The following is a 20,355-nucleotide window of genomic DNA, read 5'->3' as shown; positions in this document are numbered from 1 at the left end:
ATCAGTGCAATGTTACAAAATGTAGTTTTTTTTAATTTAATAGATAATGGCAGGTTGAACCAACAAGAAGGTTTTAGTTTTTCAATCATAATCTTCTTGACAATTTAAATCGTCAAACAACTTTGATCTGAATAATTTTGAACTTTACCGACGAACAGTTAAAGATTATTTTCTCTAACTCGAGATTATTCTGTAACATAGTTTCAAAAGGTAATATGTGCTCGCGATTCGTTGAGGGAATCAATTTGAAAACTGACGAACCTTTTCATTCCGCGACTGTACATAAATTGACCTACCACTTATGACGACGACCTATTGACGACTGAAACTTGATCGCGAAGTGAAGTAATGTTGCGGTTGTTCAAACAGTCCAGTATCGATTCATTTCAGTCATTGCTAATTTACTGAATCAGTTATTTATAGTACACACATTAATTATAGACTTAGGCTCATAGCACACTTACCATCCCGGAAAGGGATCAACACCAAATCGCGTTTCGCCGCGCTGTCAACAGCATGGCGAGGCATTTACATTATAGTGTGGAAAAGTATGCGTTGCAGTAAGGAGTTTCATACAAGGAATACTTGACCGCCTCGATTTGATACGGTTACGATCCGCTTCCGGGTAGATAAATAAGCTTCGTCCTTTAGAATACTTATGTTTTTTATTAGGCAGGCAAAGCAGGTATTTGAGTGCAATCGCACCTGGTGTTAAGTGAGATGCAGTGATGCTGTGAGATGCAGAATAACTTTAAGCCAAAAACCATTTTAAAATTTTGCCAGCTAGAACATCTAAAATGTGAATAATATTGCTCGTTAGTGCACTCACTTGGTGGATTTCTAGCCACATAAAAAGGAATTTAGAAACGGAAGATGCGATGTGAATTCGTGAAATAGTCTGCATCTTCACGTTTTACCACATTCTCCAGTATAAATACAACCTTGTGGAAAATGCGGGATATGGCACATCAGACTAAACACTTTCGTTGCAAAATAACACCTATTGCAACTGAATAAGATGTTTTAGTGGTAAACTTGATGCGCCTGCGTTCGTAGTAGTTGTGATTTATGTATTTGGTTTCCTTTTTGCTTGGCTGCTCTATATGCTTATCTTAGTATCCATACGTTAGCTTTGGGGTTACTATTGTATAAGACAGATTCTTGCTACAAGTAAGAGAGGAATAGATATCCCAATTAGTCCCTGCTAATAATATAAATGCGAAAGTAACTCTGTCTGTGACGCGCTTTTACGCCTAAACCACAGAACCAACCGATTTTGATGAAATTTGATATAGGGGTATTTTGAGTCCCAGAAGGACATAGGATAGTTTTATCCTGATTTTTCAAACAGATGCGCGAAGTTTTTTTGTGACAGACTAAATTTTACGTGGAAGAAACCACCGAATACATAAGTAGGTGGACCGACGATCTGGTGAAGGACGGGAAGTGCCTAGATGCGGGCAGCGCAGGACCGCTATTTGAGGAAATCCTTGAGGGAGGCCTTTGTCCAGCAGTGGACGTCGTTCGGCTGAAACGAACGAAGCCGCGCTAGTATTCGATAAATTTAAAAATGCTTCCAAGGAGTATATATTCTCTCTGAATACTCTCTTCTTTGTATTCTAGACAAGCGATTAATAAAATTGCACAATGTAAGTTTTACGGCAGGAAATAATTCAAATAAAATAAGGATTTATTTGCACATAAAGGTTTACAAAGCATTACCAGGGTTGTAAATAAAACTTTTTATAGCGAGCTCACGCGATGCTTTACGAACAGAATTTAAGCCTAGTTTTTATTTACAAAATACTTTATTAAAGATTGAATTTGTTTACGTGACGTATTGCATTGCCTTTTTCATATAAAAAGTAACTTCAGTTACTCCTGATAATATCATCTATCTGGTGGATATTATCTCGTTAAAATCAGTCAAGCCGTAAAGATATGCCAAAACAAATAGGTACATAGACAAAGAAAACACTTTAACACGTTATTTTGACATACTTACTCATAAATTACTAATTATCATATTTGTATAGATAGCACACTTTTTAAATACAACTAATTATTAGGAGTCCAAGAGGACCTTGAATTGACGATATATATTAAATCAAATTAATAATACTGTGTATTAGTAAATTAAAACCATTAGCACACTTGTTTGCTGAGTAACCAACTCTAATTTGCATAACAAAAGCAAATTGACAACGTGGAAATTGGTTCTTGTATTACCGTTATTCATGTATGATAAACGAATTTTAAAATATAATTGTGGCGGTGTAATTTGCATATTAACGTAAAGGGACTTATTACGGTGAGATGAGGCGTCTTTTCACATTTAAAATTTGTCTTTACCTGTCCTTGGGCCATAGCATGATGAAATCTAGAATAAGAATGTTTCTTATTTTTCATTGTGTTGTACATTTTAAACTTAACTGTTAAAACCTGTATTAAGCAATAGAAGTCGAAAACCGGAAAATAATCAAGTTAGAGATCCGGCTCGAAGGACCACAAAACCAATATTAATATATGAATTTTAAAAACTACGGAATACTACACTGCGTGTATCTTTATTTGACCCTATTTGTTATAAAACCATGGCTTAAAAAATGGTAGTCATCTTCATCCATTGTGTGTACCCTGATTCGCCTGTTTTTTACACAAAGGGTTGGTAAATGAAAACTGTGTAAAATATGACGTTCTTCCGCTTTTTCCGAGGCACATTGGTTTGAGTAATGGTATCCTCAGTATTACGCCTAAAACTCACCTAATGTATGAAAAGTACTATGACGCCTACGAAGTACGAACGATATAGTAATAAATTATAATCATACTCTTTTCTTGATGTGTTGGAGATTTTTGTTAGCAATATTTGTCATTTTTTGTAGTAAGTATAATTCGAGTTGGATTTGGACAGAAAACGCAGCGTGGGACGTCCACCCACAAGGTGGACCGACGACCTGATAAAGGTATCAGGAAGGCGCTGGATGCAGGCCGCTACCAACCGTGCGATGTGGAAGTCATTGGGGGAGGCGTATGTTCAGCAGGACGACTGGACTGGACGTCCTATGGCTGAAATGATGATGATAATTCATAGTGAATTCAGGTGTGAAGGAAGGGTGCAGGAAGGCATTGAATGAATGCTAAAAATCATTGGGGAGGCCGATATTCAGCAGTGGACGTCCTGTGACTGAGATGATGATGATGATGATGATTGTAAAAGTGTACATTACCTAATACACGATTCAAAAATTACTCAATGTATAACGACGTTTTTAACGATTTTAATACGGTATTCTCAGGTGTGTCATTACCCATTCCGAATTAACCTTCGGAAGGCAACAGGGGTGACTGGTCACCCCACCAGTTGAAAAAAGTCTTGATACGTATAGTTGCTGATGTTGTGTCTTTCTGTCGTTTGGTCTATTCTCTAATTGGAGAGAAAGCTATCAGTCGCATTCGCCAACATATAGCGGTAGGTTCCTGTTTTTGATATTTTGACACTGCTGGGGTGACTCATCACCCCTGTTGCCTTTTACGTATACTTTATTTTTTCGTGTTGCTAAAGTAAATGATTGGTTTTGGAGTAAAAATTGTCAACTACCCTCATGCCCTCAACATCACAAAGATATTTGCTTTAACTGTGCTTAATGTTAAAAAAATATTTATTAAAAATATATAAACTGTTAAATGAAAGCATTTTTAGTTTTATAATGAAACAAAGTAATAGATCTTATCATTAATTAGTTTGATTTTTCATCAGAAAGCTATTTATTTCAAATTGAATTTGTGGGGTGACTGGTCACCCCTGTTGCCTTTTACGTATACAAAAAAAGTGTTGCCTGCCGAAGGTTAATAGTTCCACCTGCACGCAACCCGTCGCTATTACACCATGAAATTGGATCCTGTGCCCCATTTGAAAACTGCACCTCACTTATACTCCTTTTCTCTCGAAATAAAACGATTTATTTAATTCAATTTTTATATTGATTAAATTGAACATTCACAGCTCAAAGTAACACTTGTTATCGTAGTATTCGTACGACTGCTCGTTCCGAGTCGAATGGCTGGTTATATCCCCTCCGGTAGTACAAGTCAAATCAGCAACTATTATTTAACCGGATATCAATTAAAATGTTTAAATATACCGGAAGTGTAATAATAAATTGTCACAAGTCAAATCAGCAACTATTACAACTTAACCAGATATCAGATAATTGTTGAAATTACCGGAAATGGATTAATAAATTGTTACAGTCGGCCATCCGATTCAAAACGAGTCCCTTCGTTTAAGAATTATAGCAAGTTCAATATAGTAATTACAATATAATATAAAAAAATATTTTTTTAATAGAATTCTACTAATGTTAAAGATGTGAAAGTATGTGAACATAAAGTTTGTTACTCTTTCACACAAAATTACTCAAGGATAACATTTTGATTGAAGAATGAGAATACACATTAAAAATGAAAATTACATACATTAATGCAAATGAATACATAAGTTTCAACATAATCAGCTAGAATCTTATACATTTAAAAATAAATTTAAGGATTATAAAATAAACTAAGATGTTAAAGATCCGTCTTTAACATTCAAAAGTACCTCCTGGTACTTTTAAGACATGTATTACATGTTCAGTCATGATTTTAATAATTTAATCATGCTCCAAAATGGTAATGAATCAACATCTAACTTAGAATAATATTTAAAACAAAGTATCTGTATTTTATTAGAGTGATTGCTTAAGCTGATCTGAACAATGCTTATTCTTCAACAGAACTATTATCACTTGATGTATTGCTAGTAGGGTCATTGTCGAAACTTAACCATGGGAATATTTTGTCTATTGATACGGTATTTTCGTAGCGTCTACCTTTTTTTGTCAGAGGAGTGTCTTCTATCACAAAACGGTCGTGAGGTAATATTTTCTTTATCCTATATGGCCCTTGACATTTTGGTTCGAGTTTTTTTGACTGTCCCGTACCCCCAGTTATGGCCCTAATTACTCTGACGAGATCTCCTTCCTTATATTTAGTGACCCTTTTTCTTCGTCTATCAAACCTTTCTTTATTTTGTTCTTGATTCCTATCTATCATACTCTTAGCTTGTTCTCTAACTTCATGTAGGCTTTGATCTATTGAACCACTACCGACATCATCAATGACGTCGCTTAAGACCCCTTGAGAAGGGTTATTCACTTTCCTACCAAATAATAACTCGGTTGGGGATTTCTTAGTTACCTCGTGTACTGTAGAGTTAATCCCCACTTGGACATCTTGAACATAATCGTCCCACTTTTCGGGACCCTTTCCGTGAGACATGGTACTCAGAGAAGACAAAATTGTGCGATTATATCGCTCGACTTGCCCATTGGCGCGTGGAGTAGCAACAGAATTCAAAATATGCTTTATACCCAATTTGCTTACAAAAGATTTAAATTTCTTGCTTGTAAAACTGGTGCCTCTATCAGTAATCAAACGAGTGGGAGTGCCAAAGTAACTAAAATAATTTTTGAATACCTTAATGCTTTCTTTTGATTTGGTGCTACGAACTGGAGTCAGATTAACATATTTGGTAAAGGAATCCACAATAACTAATAAATACGAATTTTTGTGCTTACTTCGTACAAATGGTCCAAGATGGTCAGCATGTATTGTATGGAATGGCACATCAATTTTCGGGATAGGATGTAATTCTCCTTCTTTTGCGCCAGATGGGATTTTGTGATGAGCGCATTCCAAACAAGCGGCTACATACTTTTTGGTAAATCGGCGCATTTTTGGGAACCAATAATATGAACGTAATCTTTCAAGAGTTTTTTCAAAACCAAAGTGTCCTACGTCATCATGATTGGCCTTGAGCAATTGCCATCTAACACCCCGGGGTACGACCCAGCGAATTGTGTTTTCATTTATGATACGGAATACTCTACCATTTTTCAATTTGTACTCTTTGTGAATGCTAGCAACTTTGGCCGTTGAAGGGTCTTGTAAGATTTCTTTAATTATTTTTATTTCTGCGTCACTCGATTGAACGGTTGTAACCCAGTCTTCGATATTGACTGCAAGGATATCTAATGTATGCGTTTCGACTTCCTTTTCATCGATGGGGTTCCTACTGAGTGCATCAACGTGAGCCATTTTCTCCCCAGCACGGTATTCTATCTCACAATCAAATTCTAAAAATTGTATCCACCATCTAGAGATGCGTGGAACAAGATCTCGCTTAGTGAATGTTGATCGCAAAGCGTTACAGTCTGTAACAATTGTGAACTTAATACCGAGCAAATATACTCTAAACTTGGCTAGTGAACTGACCACGGCTAAGGTTTCAAGTTCAAATGAGTGTAACTTCTGTTCATCAATAGTCGTCTGTTGGCTATAATACGCCACAGGTCTCCAGGGTTCTGATGAACTAGAACGCTGCAGTAAAATACCCGCTAAGCCTACTTTACTTGCATCTGTATGCAACTGTGTTTCTGCCGCATGATCATACAGAGCAAGTACAGGTATTTTGATTAGGTGGCTCTTTAAAGTCTCAAACGCTTCATCCTCCTCTGATGTCCATCTCCAGGGAGTATCCTTCTTCAAAAGGGAAGTCAATGGTCGGGCTATTAAAGCAAAACCCTTGACAAACCTTCTAAAAAAGCTTGACAGACCCAAGAACCTACGGACGTCATGAGGGTTTGTTGGAGTGGAAAACCTTGAAACGGCTTGAACTTTTTGTAAACCAGGCTTAATCCCCTCTTTACTAATTTCGAAACCCAGAAACTCAATGCTTTTCTGGAAGAAATTGCATTTTTGTTTCTTAAGAGTGAGACCGCTTTGTTGCAGTACATTTAGTACTTCTTCAAGGCGTGCCAATCCTTCATCAAATGAGGCTGATGGTATTAATATGTCATCCATGTAGATGATGACGTATTTGACCTTGGCTAACACCTTGTGCATTACCCTTTGAAATACTGCAGGTGCATTTGCCAAACCGAATGGCATACGAGTGTATTCGTATTGGCCATCCGGTGTGACAAACGCAGTCTTTTCAATAGACTCCTCTGCTATGGGTATTTGATGGTACCCTGACGCAAGGTCAAGGGTTGTCCTGACGCAAGGTCAAAACTGGTGCCTCTATCAGTAATCAAACGAGTGGGAGTGCCAAAGTAACTAAAATAATTTTTGAATACCTTAATGCTTTCTTTTGATTTGGTGCTACGAACTGGAGTCAGATTAACATATTTGGTAAAGGAATCCACAATAACTAATAAATACGAATTTTTGTGCTTACTTCGTACAAATGGTCCAAGATGGTCAGCATGTATTGTATGGAATGGCACATCAATTTTCGGGATAGGATGTAATTCTCCTTCTTTTGCGCCAGATGGGATTTTGTGATGAGCGCATTCCAAACAAGCGGCTACATACTTTTTGGTAAATCGGCGCATTTTTGGGAACCAATAATATGAACGTAATCTTTCAAGAGTTTTTTCAAAACCAAAGTGTCCTACGTCATCATGATTGGCCTTGAGCAATTGCCATCTAACACCCCGGGGTACGACCCAGCGAATTGTGTTTTCATTTATGATACGGAATACTCTACCATTTTTCAATTTGTACTCTTTGTGAATGCTAGCAACTTTGGCCGTTGAAGGGTCTTGTAAGATTTCTTTAATTATTTTTATTTCTGCGTCACTCGATTGAACGGTTGTAACCCAGTCTTCGATATTGACTGCAAGGATATCTAATGTATGCGTTTCGACTTCCTTTTCATCGATGGGGTTCCTACTGAGTGCATCAACGTGAGCCATTTTCTCCCCAGCACGGTATTCTATCTCACAATCAAATTCTAAAAATTGTATCCACCATCTAGAGATGCGTGGAACAAGATCTCGCTTAGTGAATGTTGATCGCAAAGCGTTACAGTCTGTAACAATTGTGAACTTAATACCGAGCAAATATACTCTAAACTTGGCTAGTGAACTGACCACGGCTAAGGTTTCAAGTTCAAATGAGTGTAACTTCTGTTCATCAATAGTCGTCTGTTGGCTATAATACGCCACAGGTCTCCAGGGTTCTGATGAACTAGAACGCTGCAGTAAAATACCCGCTAAGCCTACTTTACTTGCATCTGTATGCAACTGTGTTTCTGCCGCATGATCATACAGAGCAAGTACAGGTATTTTGATTAGGTGGCTCTTTAAAGTCTCAAACGCTTCATCCTCCTCTGATGTCCATCTCCAGGGAGTATCCTTCTTCAAAAGGGAAGTCAATGGTCGGGCTATTAAAGCAAAACCCTTGACAAACCTTCTAAAAAAGCTTGACAGACCCAAGAACCTACGGACGTCATGAGGGTTTGTTGGAGTGGAAAACCTTGAAACGGCTTGAACTTTTTGTAAACCAGGCTTAATCCCCTCTTTACTAATTTCGAAACCCAGAAACTCAATGCTTTTCTGGAAGAAATTGCATTTTTGTTTCTTAAGAGTGAGACCGCTTTGTTGCAGTACATTTAGTACTTCTTCAAGGCGTGCCAATCCTTCATCAAATGAGGCTGATGGTATTAATATGTCATCCATGTAGATGATGACGTATTTGACCTTGGCTAACACCTTGTGCATTACCCTTTGAAATACTGCAGGTGCATTTGCCAAACCGAATGGCATACGAGTGTATTCGTATTGGCCATCCGGTGTGACAAACGCAGTCTTTTCAATAGACTCCTCTGCTATGGGTATTTGATGGTACCCTGACGCAAGGTCAAGGGTTGTGAACATAGACTGTCCTGACAATCGATCAAGCAAGTCCTCAATTCTAGGGAGAGGGTAATGATCTCGCTTAGTTTTATGGTTGAGTGCGCGGTAATCAACACAAAGTCTTTTGTCACCGGTTTTTTTGTGAACTAAAACAATAGGGCTGGCATATGGGGACTTTGACTCCCGAACTATACCGAACTTAAGCATGTCGTCAATCATAACCTGTACAAGTTGACGTTCTGAGTGAGACATTCTATAGGGCCTGTACACTACTGGTTCTGAATCTTTAAGCCTGATTACCATTTCTGCTTCGGTAGTGAAACCCAAATCATGCAACCCAGTTGAGAAACAGGTTGAATAATTATCTAGTAATTTATTCAACCTTTGTTTCTCGTCAGATGACAAGTCATCTCCGCATTGGATAGTCGAATTCTCAATCTCAGTTCCATGGTTAGTCGTAATATTAAGGTTCTGAACATGCTTTATTGCATCTAAATACAAAGCTCTAGCAATTAAGGACCCCTTTTGAAAGGTTAAAGGTTTTGTTCCTAAATTTTGCACTAATAACAGACATGTGCCTGAATGAATCTCATATTCACCCGGTAAAAGAAAATATTCACTTCCCTCGCACCCTCTTACAGAACCTCCAATGTACACATTTCCGCTTAATTTTTCAAAAGAATTAACTCGAATGGCTTTCATTTCCCTTTCCCCAATAGTAACTAAATTTTCAGTCTTTAATGTTATCTTTGTATCATTGCATTGATCTACTTTCTCAAATCTTAACTCAGTCTCAGTCTTTATGATGCGTACATTTGGACGTTCTGTGAAAGTGTGCCCCAATAGAACTGGAGTGTTTATTAGACGGTCACTAACAACAAATACATCCACTCCTTTTTCGTTTACGCCCTGTACATCAATCTGAACTTGAACTTTGCCCAATGGAACATAAGGTATATTATTTAATTTTTAGCGTTAAGAGTCGCATCTCAAACTAATTTGAAAATTATAAATAACTTGAAAAATTCGAACTGCCTAAGGCGGGAATTGAACCCACGACAAATTCACAAACCCACGTCAACATTGATGAAACAAACGCTGGCCGTAACAGCGTATTACACTTGAAAATTTCGACGGGTTCATCCAGTGTCTAAGTAGCTCAGTTGGAAGAGCAGTCGCCCGGCAAGCGGAAGGTCGTGGGTTCAATTCCCGCCTTAGGCAGTTCGAATTTTTCAAGTTATTTATAATTTTCAAATAAGGTATATTTCCTAAACCACGTAACAATGGTCCATCTACTGCTACCCAGTGCAAGTCCAAGTTTTCCGCATCTGTTTTCCGAATTAGAGTGGCTTCACTACCTAGGTCAACTTGGCAAAATATTGGTTTATTATTAATTTTGATTCCTATTTTATATTTGTTACCAGGGTCATCCACTAACAGGTCACATAATATTTTGTTGCCTGTGTCGTGAATAGGTTCGCTCTCATCAGAATTATCGTTCAACAAAATCCTTAAAACACTTTTGTCTGTAGAGACCTCCACCTTGGAATTCTTTTTAGGACAATCGGAAATGAGATGGCCAATCAAATGGCAATATGAGCACGTGACAATAGGTTTTGGGCATTTAGAACATGGGTGGCCCTTCTCTCTACAGTTAAAACATATAACGCTATCGGGATATTGACGGGGTCTGGATAGAGTTGTAGAATCGCGCATTTTATGTGTTTTGGGGTTGTTTACATTAGTGATTGGGGCCCTCTTATCTTTCCTAACTTCAGTGTCCCTAGTTTGTACTTTACGAGTTTTAAAAAATTGTAAAATTTGTTCGGGTTTCTCAAAATTAGCGGCTTGCGCTCCTAATCTTACTCCCCTATCATCTACACCATGTAATATACAATCTACTGCCTCCTTGCCGAAAATTTTGCAGCGGTTCAGTAGGTTTATCTTAGAAAAGTAATACAATTCTAGTGGTTCGCCAAAACGAGCTCTTTTGTTTAACATTTCTGTTAATAACTCTGCATAATTTTCGGTAGCAGGAAAGGAATCCATTAAGAGTGCTTTCCATTCTGGCCAGTCACGCTTAATAGATGGTAGTCCTTGGTACCATAGTTTGGCATGACCAGAAAGCTTTGGCAGAGCATAGTGGATGGTTTGTCTGTTATTCCAGCCATATATTTCAGCACATTCATCAACCTTGCTCAGCCAAGTGCTAATTGGTTGCTCTTTACACAACGGGTCAAATTCAGGTAAAACATTGTTCAGAACAGGAAAACTATCACGTTCACTGGTTTGCTTATTCATTACTTTTAGTAATTCTACAAAAAGATTAGATGTTGAATCATACCTGGACCTCCCGGTCTCCTTGTCCCATCCAGGGCTCCGTTTCCGAGAGTGGTGTCCGCTGGACCTCCGAATTTCCTCGTCCTCCTTGGTAGAACTTGGTCTCTGAATGTAGAGCTCCATTTCTCTATATCGTGCGCGCTCCCGATCTTCCTGTCGCTCACGCTCCCTCTTTAATTGTCCTTCCAGCACTCGCAACCGTTGCCTCTCCAACTCCAATTCTTCTCGTAGTCTATCGTTGCGTAACCCACTACGGCTACGTGTACGGGTGCGTGTGTGTCTTTCGCTGTGCCTGTGACTACGTTGGCAGGGTTCTCTGCGACTGCTTGCACCATCTCGGCGACTGCGACTGCTGCGCCTACTTGAGCTTGGAGAATCCCTCGCACGGCTCCGTTCACGGCTGGGTCTTGGTGTAGTCAAGATTATATCGAACTTGTTACTCTGGCTACTTGTTCTTGCCCTCGGTTGTTCGTGTATGTCCGCGGTGGTCGTCATCCTCTGCAGCAGCGGCCTCTTTGGAGGAATCAACTGCTCCTCATCACTTGGTGCCAGCTGCTGCCCATGATCATCATCGACGTCCATTATTTGATTTAGTCCTGAAACTTAAAACAGAAAGGCATCTATATATTTCTTTTAAATATATCACATTTATTTATGAATCCTAAGACATATGGACTATTTATGGAAAGATCTAATTATCGTTACACCTGCCATAACTAATTGGGGTTTAAATCTGGGCCACCTTAGCATACTATATTAAATTTTATTGTAAGTTCTTATTAATATTCTCCTCTCTGTGCTACTTATTAATTGCTGCATCGTTTGAGAATGCAACAAAAAAAATACAATAGGTACATAAAAATACATGCAGGAGAAAATAAAAAAAAATTAAATAAATTGCTATCAATTCCTTGGCAGTGTTTTGATTTTAAAATTATCTATTTGAGAAAAACTTTTAATCAAATAACACTATAAATTCTTGTAAGCTTGTATAATATAATTCCTGGTGCAATAACAATCTATAACCTATCAATAATTATTAAAAATTGAAGTAAAATAATTAAAAAAAAATACATTAAATCTTGGGCAGTTGCTAAGGACGCAAAGGATGAATTATTTCAAAGTCTTAGTACCCAAGCAGGACAGTTATTTGTAAAAGGTTAAAAAAATATAGTTATATTGATACAGGGGGATATGTATGTAACTATTTAAGTTGCATTTCTTAATAATTACTGTTGAGGAATTCTTTTCATAAATAATATAAATATCTTAGTAATCAGTTCCTTGTGATACGTAAAAGCATATTTTCAAAACTGTACCCCCAATAGCTGGTCTTCATTACAATAGAATATTATGTATTATACTCCAGAGTGTAGCCCTGGCTAAGTAAATACACAACATTGTCCTGTATTGGGGAGTTTCAGTATTTAAGATATTACACGCACACAAATAACTGATTTATATTAATTAGTAGCAGCCAACAGTATTTTATTAAAACTTATCACTCAGCAAACTTTTTACTAGGACAATAATTTTAATTAAAAAAAAATGTATTCGTGAACTTATAGGGAGAAATTAAGATAGAGAAAAAAAATGTAAGCGTTTTTACGTACCTTTTTGTGGGACTGTGATTCCGATCCAACTTCTGAAGTTGAAAACTGCACCTCACTTATACTCCTTTTCTCTCGAAATAAAACGATTTATTTAATTCAATTTTTATATTGATTAAATTGAACATTCACAGCTCAAAGTAACACTTGTTATCGTAGTATTCGTACGACTGCTCGTTCCGAGTCGAATGGCTGGTTATATCCCCTCCGGTAGTACAAGTCAAATCAGCAACTATTATTTAACCGGATATCAATTAAAATGTTTAAATATACCGGAAGTGTAATAATAAATTGTCACAAGTCAAATCAGCAACTATTACAACTTAACCAGATATCAGATAATTGTTGAAATTACCGGAAATGGATTAATAAATTGTTACACATTAAAGTGTCTGTAGCGGCAACTTGCTTCACATAGTTTACCAGGACATCAGGTAGAGTTCAGCGCCCCTATACGATGCTCGAAACTTCACTCAAAGTCAGGCCTTTGATTTGTTGAATTTTAGTGTTGCTTTATATGTAAGTATCGTTTTATGATAGTCGTTATAAAAAAATATTTAAGTAGTATATCCGTTAAAATTATAAAAATAGTATCTAGCGCCCATAATACAAGCACATTAGTTGCTTACTTTGAGGCTAGGTGGCGCTGTGTAAATTGTCCAAAGATATTAAACAGTAATGAGAATAACTCGGAAATTAGGTACAACACAACTATAGTTAGGGCTTGTTCGCGCGGAGACAAGAACTACTTATTGCAGGATACCGTTTAATACTTGGGAAGGGAGGAGGGTACTTTGGGAAGTTGTTATAACAGTACGCTTTTTAACATCTCCTAAGTAAATTATTCGTAAATAGTGTTAAAATTATTATTTCGTTCTGAAAACTTACTGAAAAAGGTCTCTCGACCTTGTTCTTCATCCTGTGTTGTTTGTGACGCTCTTGGTGAACTCATAATAAACAAAAACTCAGTTCAAACACAGTGCACTACCTCAAGCTTTATTGTCACTTTTTCACACTATTCATTTCACTCCGTAAATTATGTCGCCTAAGAACAAAACTTGCGGGGGTTGCTTGAAGAGGATCGAAGATAAGCGGAGGGTGCTGACGTGCCGCGCGTGTGGGCTGCACTATGATCTGGAATGTGCCGGGGTCACAGAGCAGCGGTACCACAGCACACTTATCGGCGAGCACCGGGACAGGTGGCGGTGCGTCACCTGTGTGAGCGCGCAGCCCAAGCGTGACAACTCGAACACGCCGGTCCGGGCCGCCGTCGACGCCGTCACCGTGAGGAGGGGCGCTTCCGCAGTGAGCCCCGTCAATCTGGACGTGTCCATGCTGGAGCGGCCGCCGCTGGACGACACCGCGCACAACTTGACCGTGGAGTTGCCGGACTTCCACGCGCTGGTCCTCGAGTTGAGGCAGTTCCGAGAGGAGGTGCGGGAGGAGATGAGGCAGCTCCGCGAGGAGGTGCGTGAGGAGCTGAGGGCTGTGTGCGCCCGGACCGATGCCGTGTGCGACGAGGTGCGGAAGCTGACGGGCCGGGTGACCCGCTGCGAGGACAGGGTCGGAGCCGTCGAGCAGCGCCTGCACGCCATCAACCTCGCCGTGCAGAGCGGCGCCACGGCCGGGACGGCGCGGATGGACGCGCTCGAGCAGCGGCTGGAGGCCGGGGCGGCGCCCGGGCCGGGGGCGAGCGCGCAGCTGGAGCGCACCGTGGCCGAGCTCAGGCTCGAGCTCAACGAGCGGGACCAGGAGGCCCTGCTCGCCGACCTCGAGATCGGCCAGCTCCCGGAGGAGAAGGGGGAGAGCGCCGTGCACAGCGTCGCGGTGCTCGCCGGCCGGCTGGGCGTGGCGCTGGACGAGCGGGACGTGGTGTTCGCGGAGCGCGTGGGCGCGCCGCCGGCCGAGGCGGGCGGGCGCGCGCGCCGCCTGGTAGTGCGGCTGGCGCGGCGCCGCCTGCGCGACGAGCTGCTGCAGGCCGCGCGTGTGCGCCGCGGTGTCACCGGCGAGGGTGGAGCGAGAGTTTTCATCAATGAGCGCCTGACCCGGCTGAATCGCCAGCTCTTTCACCGGGTTCGGGAGGAGTGCCGTCGTCTCCAGTGGAAGTACACTTGGACCAGGAGGGGCCGCGTTTTCGCTCGTAGAGGCGACGGCGCGCAGGTGTTCCAGCTGCGCTCTATGGAGGACGTTGTGAGGGTGTTCGGCTCCCCGGCGCAATGACTGGCGGTCGACTGTAAAATAATAATAAAAATATTTACTAAGTCACACATTCTTTGTAAAACCAATAGTATCAAAGCATCTTTTGCTAACAACTGGCTTACCCAAAATTTGTTTTATATGCTTCATTTATCGCTTTTTTGTCTCGTTGTTGTTGGTTCGGTACTGATAATTCCCAGCGGTGATACAATTTCACACTATCACAGGTTGTTCCAATGTAGGATATTGCTGAGAAAAAAGAAACATAATTTTATAGACTACATCTCTATTCTAAATATTAACTTTTTAAAATTAATTTTATTTATGTATTTGAGTAGTGTATTTACACATAAAGACCATCTCATTAGGGCAGTTCAATGTTGTTTTTATAATGTACAAACATCACAGGCCTTGGGTTAAAGAATTTATTGGTCGGTTTTTTCAATGCGGGATCTCTCTGTACTAAACAGGAGGAATTTATAGTAGCAATGAATGACTTGGCTCCGGATATAATGGCTGTAAACGAGACCTGGCTGAGGGCTGGGGAGGGGGACAGGGCTCCTAAACTAACTGATTACCGACTGAGACATACCCCGAGGCCATGCCACATTAGGAGAGGCCGAGGGGGTGGGGTAGGTTTCTACATCCGGAGAGGTATAAATGTGAAATCTTGTTCTCATCCCAGCACTACAGAATCGGTGGAGCAGATGTGGATTTCTACACGCATTCTCAATCAGGTCATAGTAGTCGGCACAGCTTACAGGCCACCTTGGCAGGATCCGGAGTTGTTTCTTGATGCGGTATCTGAGTCTATTGCCTCATTCACTTGGGCGGATGGACTGATTTTGACTGGAGACTTTAATATAGATCTGCTTGATGGGAGCGGTCGGAGATGCAGGGAGCTTGTGCAATGCTTACACAGTCAAAACCTCAAGCAATTAGTGACTGAGCCAACTCACTTCACGGACCATAGCGAGACTCTAATTGATGTGATTTGCACAGATTTGCGAGCACTCCGGGTATCAGTTAGGCATTCTCCGGATTTGGGAGGGCACGCCATGCTGTCGGCAGAGTTCAGGATTAAAGCCGAGAAAATCAGTCCCCGATGGGTGACATACCGGCCTTTCAAGGACATAGTGCTGGAACAACTGGAACGGGACCTAAGCACCATCGATTGGAGTGGTCTCAGACTCAACTGTCTCGACCACGTAGACCAGCTCGTGGAGGCCTTCACACAATGTGTCATGGGATTGATGGACTTACATGCTCCAATAAAAACACGTAGATTCAAACATCCCCCGCATCCTTGGATCACTGATACCATCAAGGAAATGATTCGTGTTAGAGATGACTATCACAAAAAGTTCCAGCAGCAGAAAACCTCAGACCTCAAAAACAGTTACAAAACTATGAAGTACCTAGTCTTGAATGCAATTGAATGTGAGAAGACCTGTTTTTTTACTAAGCAAATTAACAATAATTTAAGCAACTCAAAACAGCTCTGGAGGAACCTAAAAAGCACTATACTGCCAAACAAAAAGAACTTTGATGACCTGCCTTCATCATTCAATGACCCAGATCTGATCAACACACACTTCCTGAATGTGCCAGGTGAAAACAGAGTTACAATATCACAATTGACCTTTTATGAGCATCATAGGCATAGTAACGCTGCCACCTTCACACTACACACAGTTAACGAGGACTCAGTCCTTAAGACCATCAGGGGTCTGAGATCAAACGCACAGGGTAGTGATGGTCTTACTCTGGACATGATTTTGCTCACCTTGCCCTACTCACTGGGGGCTATTACTGCAATTGTCAATCGATCGATATTGGAAGGCGTATTTCCAAAGAATTGGAAGGTTGCGGTTGTGAGACCGCTACCCAAGACAAGTCAGCCTATCACAGTTCAGGAACTCCGACCTATAAGCATCTTGCCGTGCCTTTCAAAAATATTAGAAAGAGTTGTGTGTAACCAACTTACTGACTATCTTGAAGCACATGACATCCTCCCTCGTTATCAGTCTGGCTTTCGGAAAGGGTACGGCACGACAACTGCACTGGCGGATGTGGTCGATAACTTGCTGGTTGCTCAGGATCGGGGGATGCTAACAATTCTCGCACTACTGGACTTTTCTCGGGCTTTCGACTCAATTAATATTTCTCTGCTGCTATCCAAACTAACCTATTATGGCCTCGACAGTGGTTCAGTTAAGTGGTTCCACAGTTATTTGACCCAGCGACTGCAGTGTGTGGAGTTGAGAAGGGTGGACGGCACTTCGATGAGATCTCAACCTGAAATGGTTACCCGCGGGGTTCCTCAAGGGTCCATTCTGGGACCAATCCTGTACATCCTATACAGTGCCGACATCACTAACACTATCGCAAGTTGTCATCACCATCTGTATGCCGATGACTTGCAGGTGTACCTCTCTTTTGCACCGGCTGATTTTGCCGTTGCTGTGGCTAAAGTGAACAAAGACCTGAACAGCATCTCTGACTGGAGCAGCTCAAATTGTTTAAAGATTAACCCAAAAAAGTCCCAGTTCTTGGTTATAGGGACACCCAAAAACATTGCTAAACTCAAAGATGTAACTCTAAACATTAATATAGACGGAGAACCTATCGCAAGGGTTGATGCAGCCAGAAATCTGGGACTTGTTATGGATTGTAATCTGAAATTTGAAAATTATGTAGCGGAGTGTGTAAGAAATAGTCTCTATCGGCTCAAACTCCTGTACAAGTTGCGACCCTACCTGAGCGAGAAACTCAGAATTCTACTCTGTGAGTCCTTGGTCCTCAGCAGATTTAATTACTGCGACTCTGTTTACGGTCCGTGCCTTCTGTCAAGAACATCCAGACTTATCCAGAGAGTACAGAATGCATGTGCGCGGTTCTGTTTTTCGGTTCCGCCTCGCTCCCATATCACCCCTTATCTTAATGCCGCAAATATGATGAAGATGGAGGCACGTAGAAGACTTCATTTAGCCACCTTGATGTTTGGAGTCATTACTACAAAGAAACCTAAATACCTATTCCTAAAGCTGGAGTGGGTCCACAGCGGATATCCAAGGAGGCAGTGCACCCACATCTTTGCTACTCCAAGACATCGCACTGTGGCATTTCGAGGCTCCTTCAGATTCGCTGCGTCGCGGTGCTGGAACGACCTGCCGCCGCCATTGCGTGCCCTGCTTGTCAGAAACACCTTTAAAACTCATGTAAGGAAGCACTTTATCTCACTGCAAAAGACGAGTGGCGCAGATGCACTTACAGGGGGATGTACACGACGTGCGCGTGCGTTGGCAGGCGTGTCCCAGCATAAATAATTTCTAGCGTCCGGTTGAGCTTCGACTGACGGTTTCCCCGGCTCTTTGGCGCACCCTAAAACAATCCTTTCATTATGCAATTGGAATGGAACGTAGAACCAAATAACCATCAGATAGGTAATGCTTACCGGGAAGTGCGGTGCGGCGTGTTTGCCGGGCTAGGTACGAGCGAGCGGGGTGGATCCACGCGAGACATTCTCTCTCTTCCTGCTGTCGCCTGCCGTAATTTCAATAATAAAGAGCTTTTCTCGCTTTATTACGTGGCAAACACATGGCATAAATGGCGTCTCTCGCGAAAATTTGTAAAATTAATGGCTGTTCTGAATATTTAATTTGCTGGGTAACCTTTTTTCTCTCCGTGACAGTTTTTTCTCTTTATTTTAACGTTTTTTTTTTTTTTTTTTTTACACCGCTTTGGGAACTTTCATTTTGCCACCGCTGTCGTGTATTTAACCGTGGCATTAAAAAGTTGCTGTAATATAAATCTTTATCGATGAACAGTATTTAGCATTATTTACTTGGAGTGTCTTTCTTTGGAATAATCAGTCACTTACCTTAAATAAATAATTAGTACACACTGGAGTTGTCAAGCCGATTAATTTTAATTTATTACGATACTTACGATATCATCTGTGCGATTAATCGATAATTCGATTTTCGAGGTTATTGTTGTTGTTGTTTCTTGTTATGTTCTTTTATTTTAATTCTTCTCTTGTGTTGTTTTGATAAGTTATTTGTATTTTTTTTTTTTTTTATTCTTGATGCGTACTGTTGTAACCGAATTATACACACAACCCTGCGTTGCGTGCCCCTTGGAGAGACATCGAACTTTCACTAAATATAATTTACGGTTACATTATTTCTGGACGGTGTCTTCTCCAAGGGTTGCGCAATAAGCAAGGGCGTCCGCGGAAGACCAGCTTCGTGACTTGCCCTTTTGAGCATGTCACGATAAATGCTGAGCGGGTGCCTATTGGCACAGTTTTTTCTCATCACTTGTTTTTAATAGCCTACATATTTTGTGTTTTTGTTGTTTTTTTTGTATTGTGTCTTTTTTCTTACTGTGTCAATAAACCTTTTCTATTCTATTCTATTCTATTCTATTCTAATAATTAACGTTCACACGACCATCCCGTTTTCACTGTCCCACAAAAAAACGATTCGTTCGAATTTGTAATTCGAATTTTAAACACACAATTAATATGTGTTCACATTGCGGGGTGCAGGAATCAAGGATCCTGCAAAACTGTGTTGCCATGGTTACAAACCCTCATGCTTCAACCACACCAACGCGTGCAGTTCGCCATCGCCGACGCGATCATAGCGAAATGACAGGTCGCGTGAACTGTCATGGGTGGCGCGACCTGTCATTGGACTCTGTGTGCCTACCATGAGTTTACGTTAGGTGTGCTCGCTAGCGAGTACGTCAAAAAAATCTATGAAGATTTTATTTCTTGAAAGTAGCCGCTAGGGGCGCTGCGCAATATGTCATACATTTAATGTCATTTTTTTACGCAGTTGCTAGCGAGCACACCTTACGTAAACTCATGGTAAGCACACTGATCACACCGGCGATGGCGATCTGGACGCGTTGATGTGGTTGAAGCTTTACTGCTATTATTTTATTTAAAAAAAAAGTAATCTTGACGGGCAGTGTGCGATATTAACTCAAAATACTTAAAACAAACTGAAAATAACTTACTAAATACAAACAAAACAATGCTCAATAAAAACTTCAACTGAATACTAATGAGAAAGAACATCGGGCTTAAATGAGAAAAGTTTAAAACAATCTGTTTTACCTGTCTAAGGAGAGCCCAAATTAAATAAAATTCGAATGAAATATTTAACATCAGCTCTTGCATTTAAATCGCCTTTTGAGTTCTTTAAAAAGGTCTTCTCGATTAAGGATTTTTAATATGGGTTGACGAAATTGATTTTTCTCATTTAAATTTTTAAATATCAGTAGGAGCATCAACAATCATGATTTAAAAAAATATACTGATAACTATTGAAAGGTTTTTAATTCAGTGATCCTAAAGAAATTAAGGTATTTGACTCTTAAAGGCCTTTTATAAAAAGAGTATGTAGGATCTTTTATAATTTGTACTAGTAACAAGAGCTAATAATAAATTC

At 40.5% G+C, this 20,355-nt stretch overlaps 1 protein-coding gene and 1 long non-coding RNA gene across 6 annotated transcripts in view; one reads left to right on the top strand and one right to left on the bottom strand.

The window, feature by feature from the left end:
- The window catches only part of LOC135078846 (synaptotagmin-15-like), a 102,177-nt gene that overhangs the window by 52,151 nt on the left and 29,671 nt on the right, over window positions 1-20,355 (top strand). The gene's annotated exons all lie outside the window — the stretch shown is intronic.
- Window positions 14,662-18,600, bottom strand: LOC135078850 (uncharacterized). Of its 3 annotated transcripts, none has more exons than XR_010258682.1 (5): window positions 18,348-18,600; window positions 18,165-18,285; window positions 17,926-18,081; window positions 15,016-15,139; window positions 14,662-14,925 (listed from the first exon to the last, which is right to left on the bottom strand). It is a non-coding gene; the product is annotated as an uncharacterized LOC135078850 (long non-coding RNA). The 3 variants fall into 3 exon arrangements; XR_010258681.1 differs by having other exon boundaries at window positions 18,165-18,274; XR_010258683.1 differs by having other exon boundaries at window positions 17,926-18,060; window positions 18,165-18,274.

Source organism: Ostrinia nubilalis, chromosome 15 (assembly GCF_963855985.1).
Source record: "Ostrinia nubilalis chromosome 15, ilOstNubi1.1, whole genome shotgun sequence".
In the NCBI taxonomy this organism is placed as follows: Eukaryota; Metazoa; Arthropoda; class Insecta; order Lepidoptera; family Crambidae; genus Ostrinia; species Ostrinia nubilalis.
Note: the sequence above shows the minus strand (reverse complement) of the source record. Positions and strands in the feature narration are given on the sequence as shown.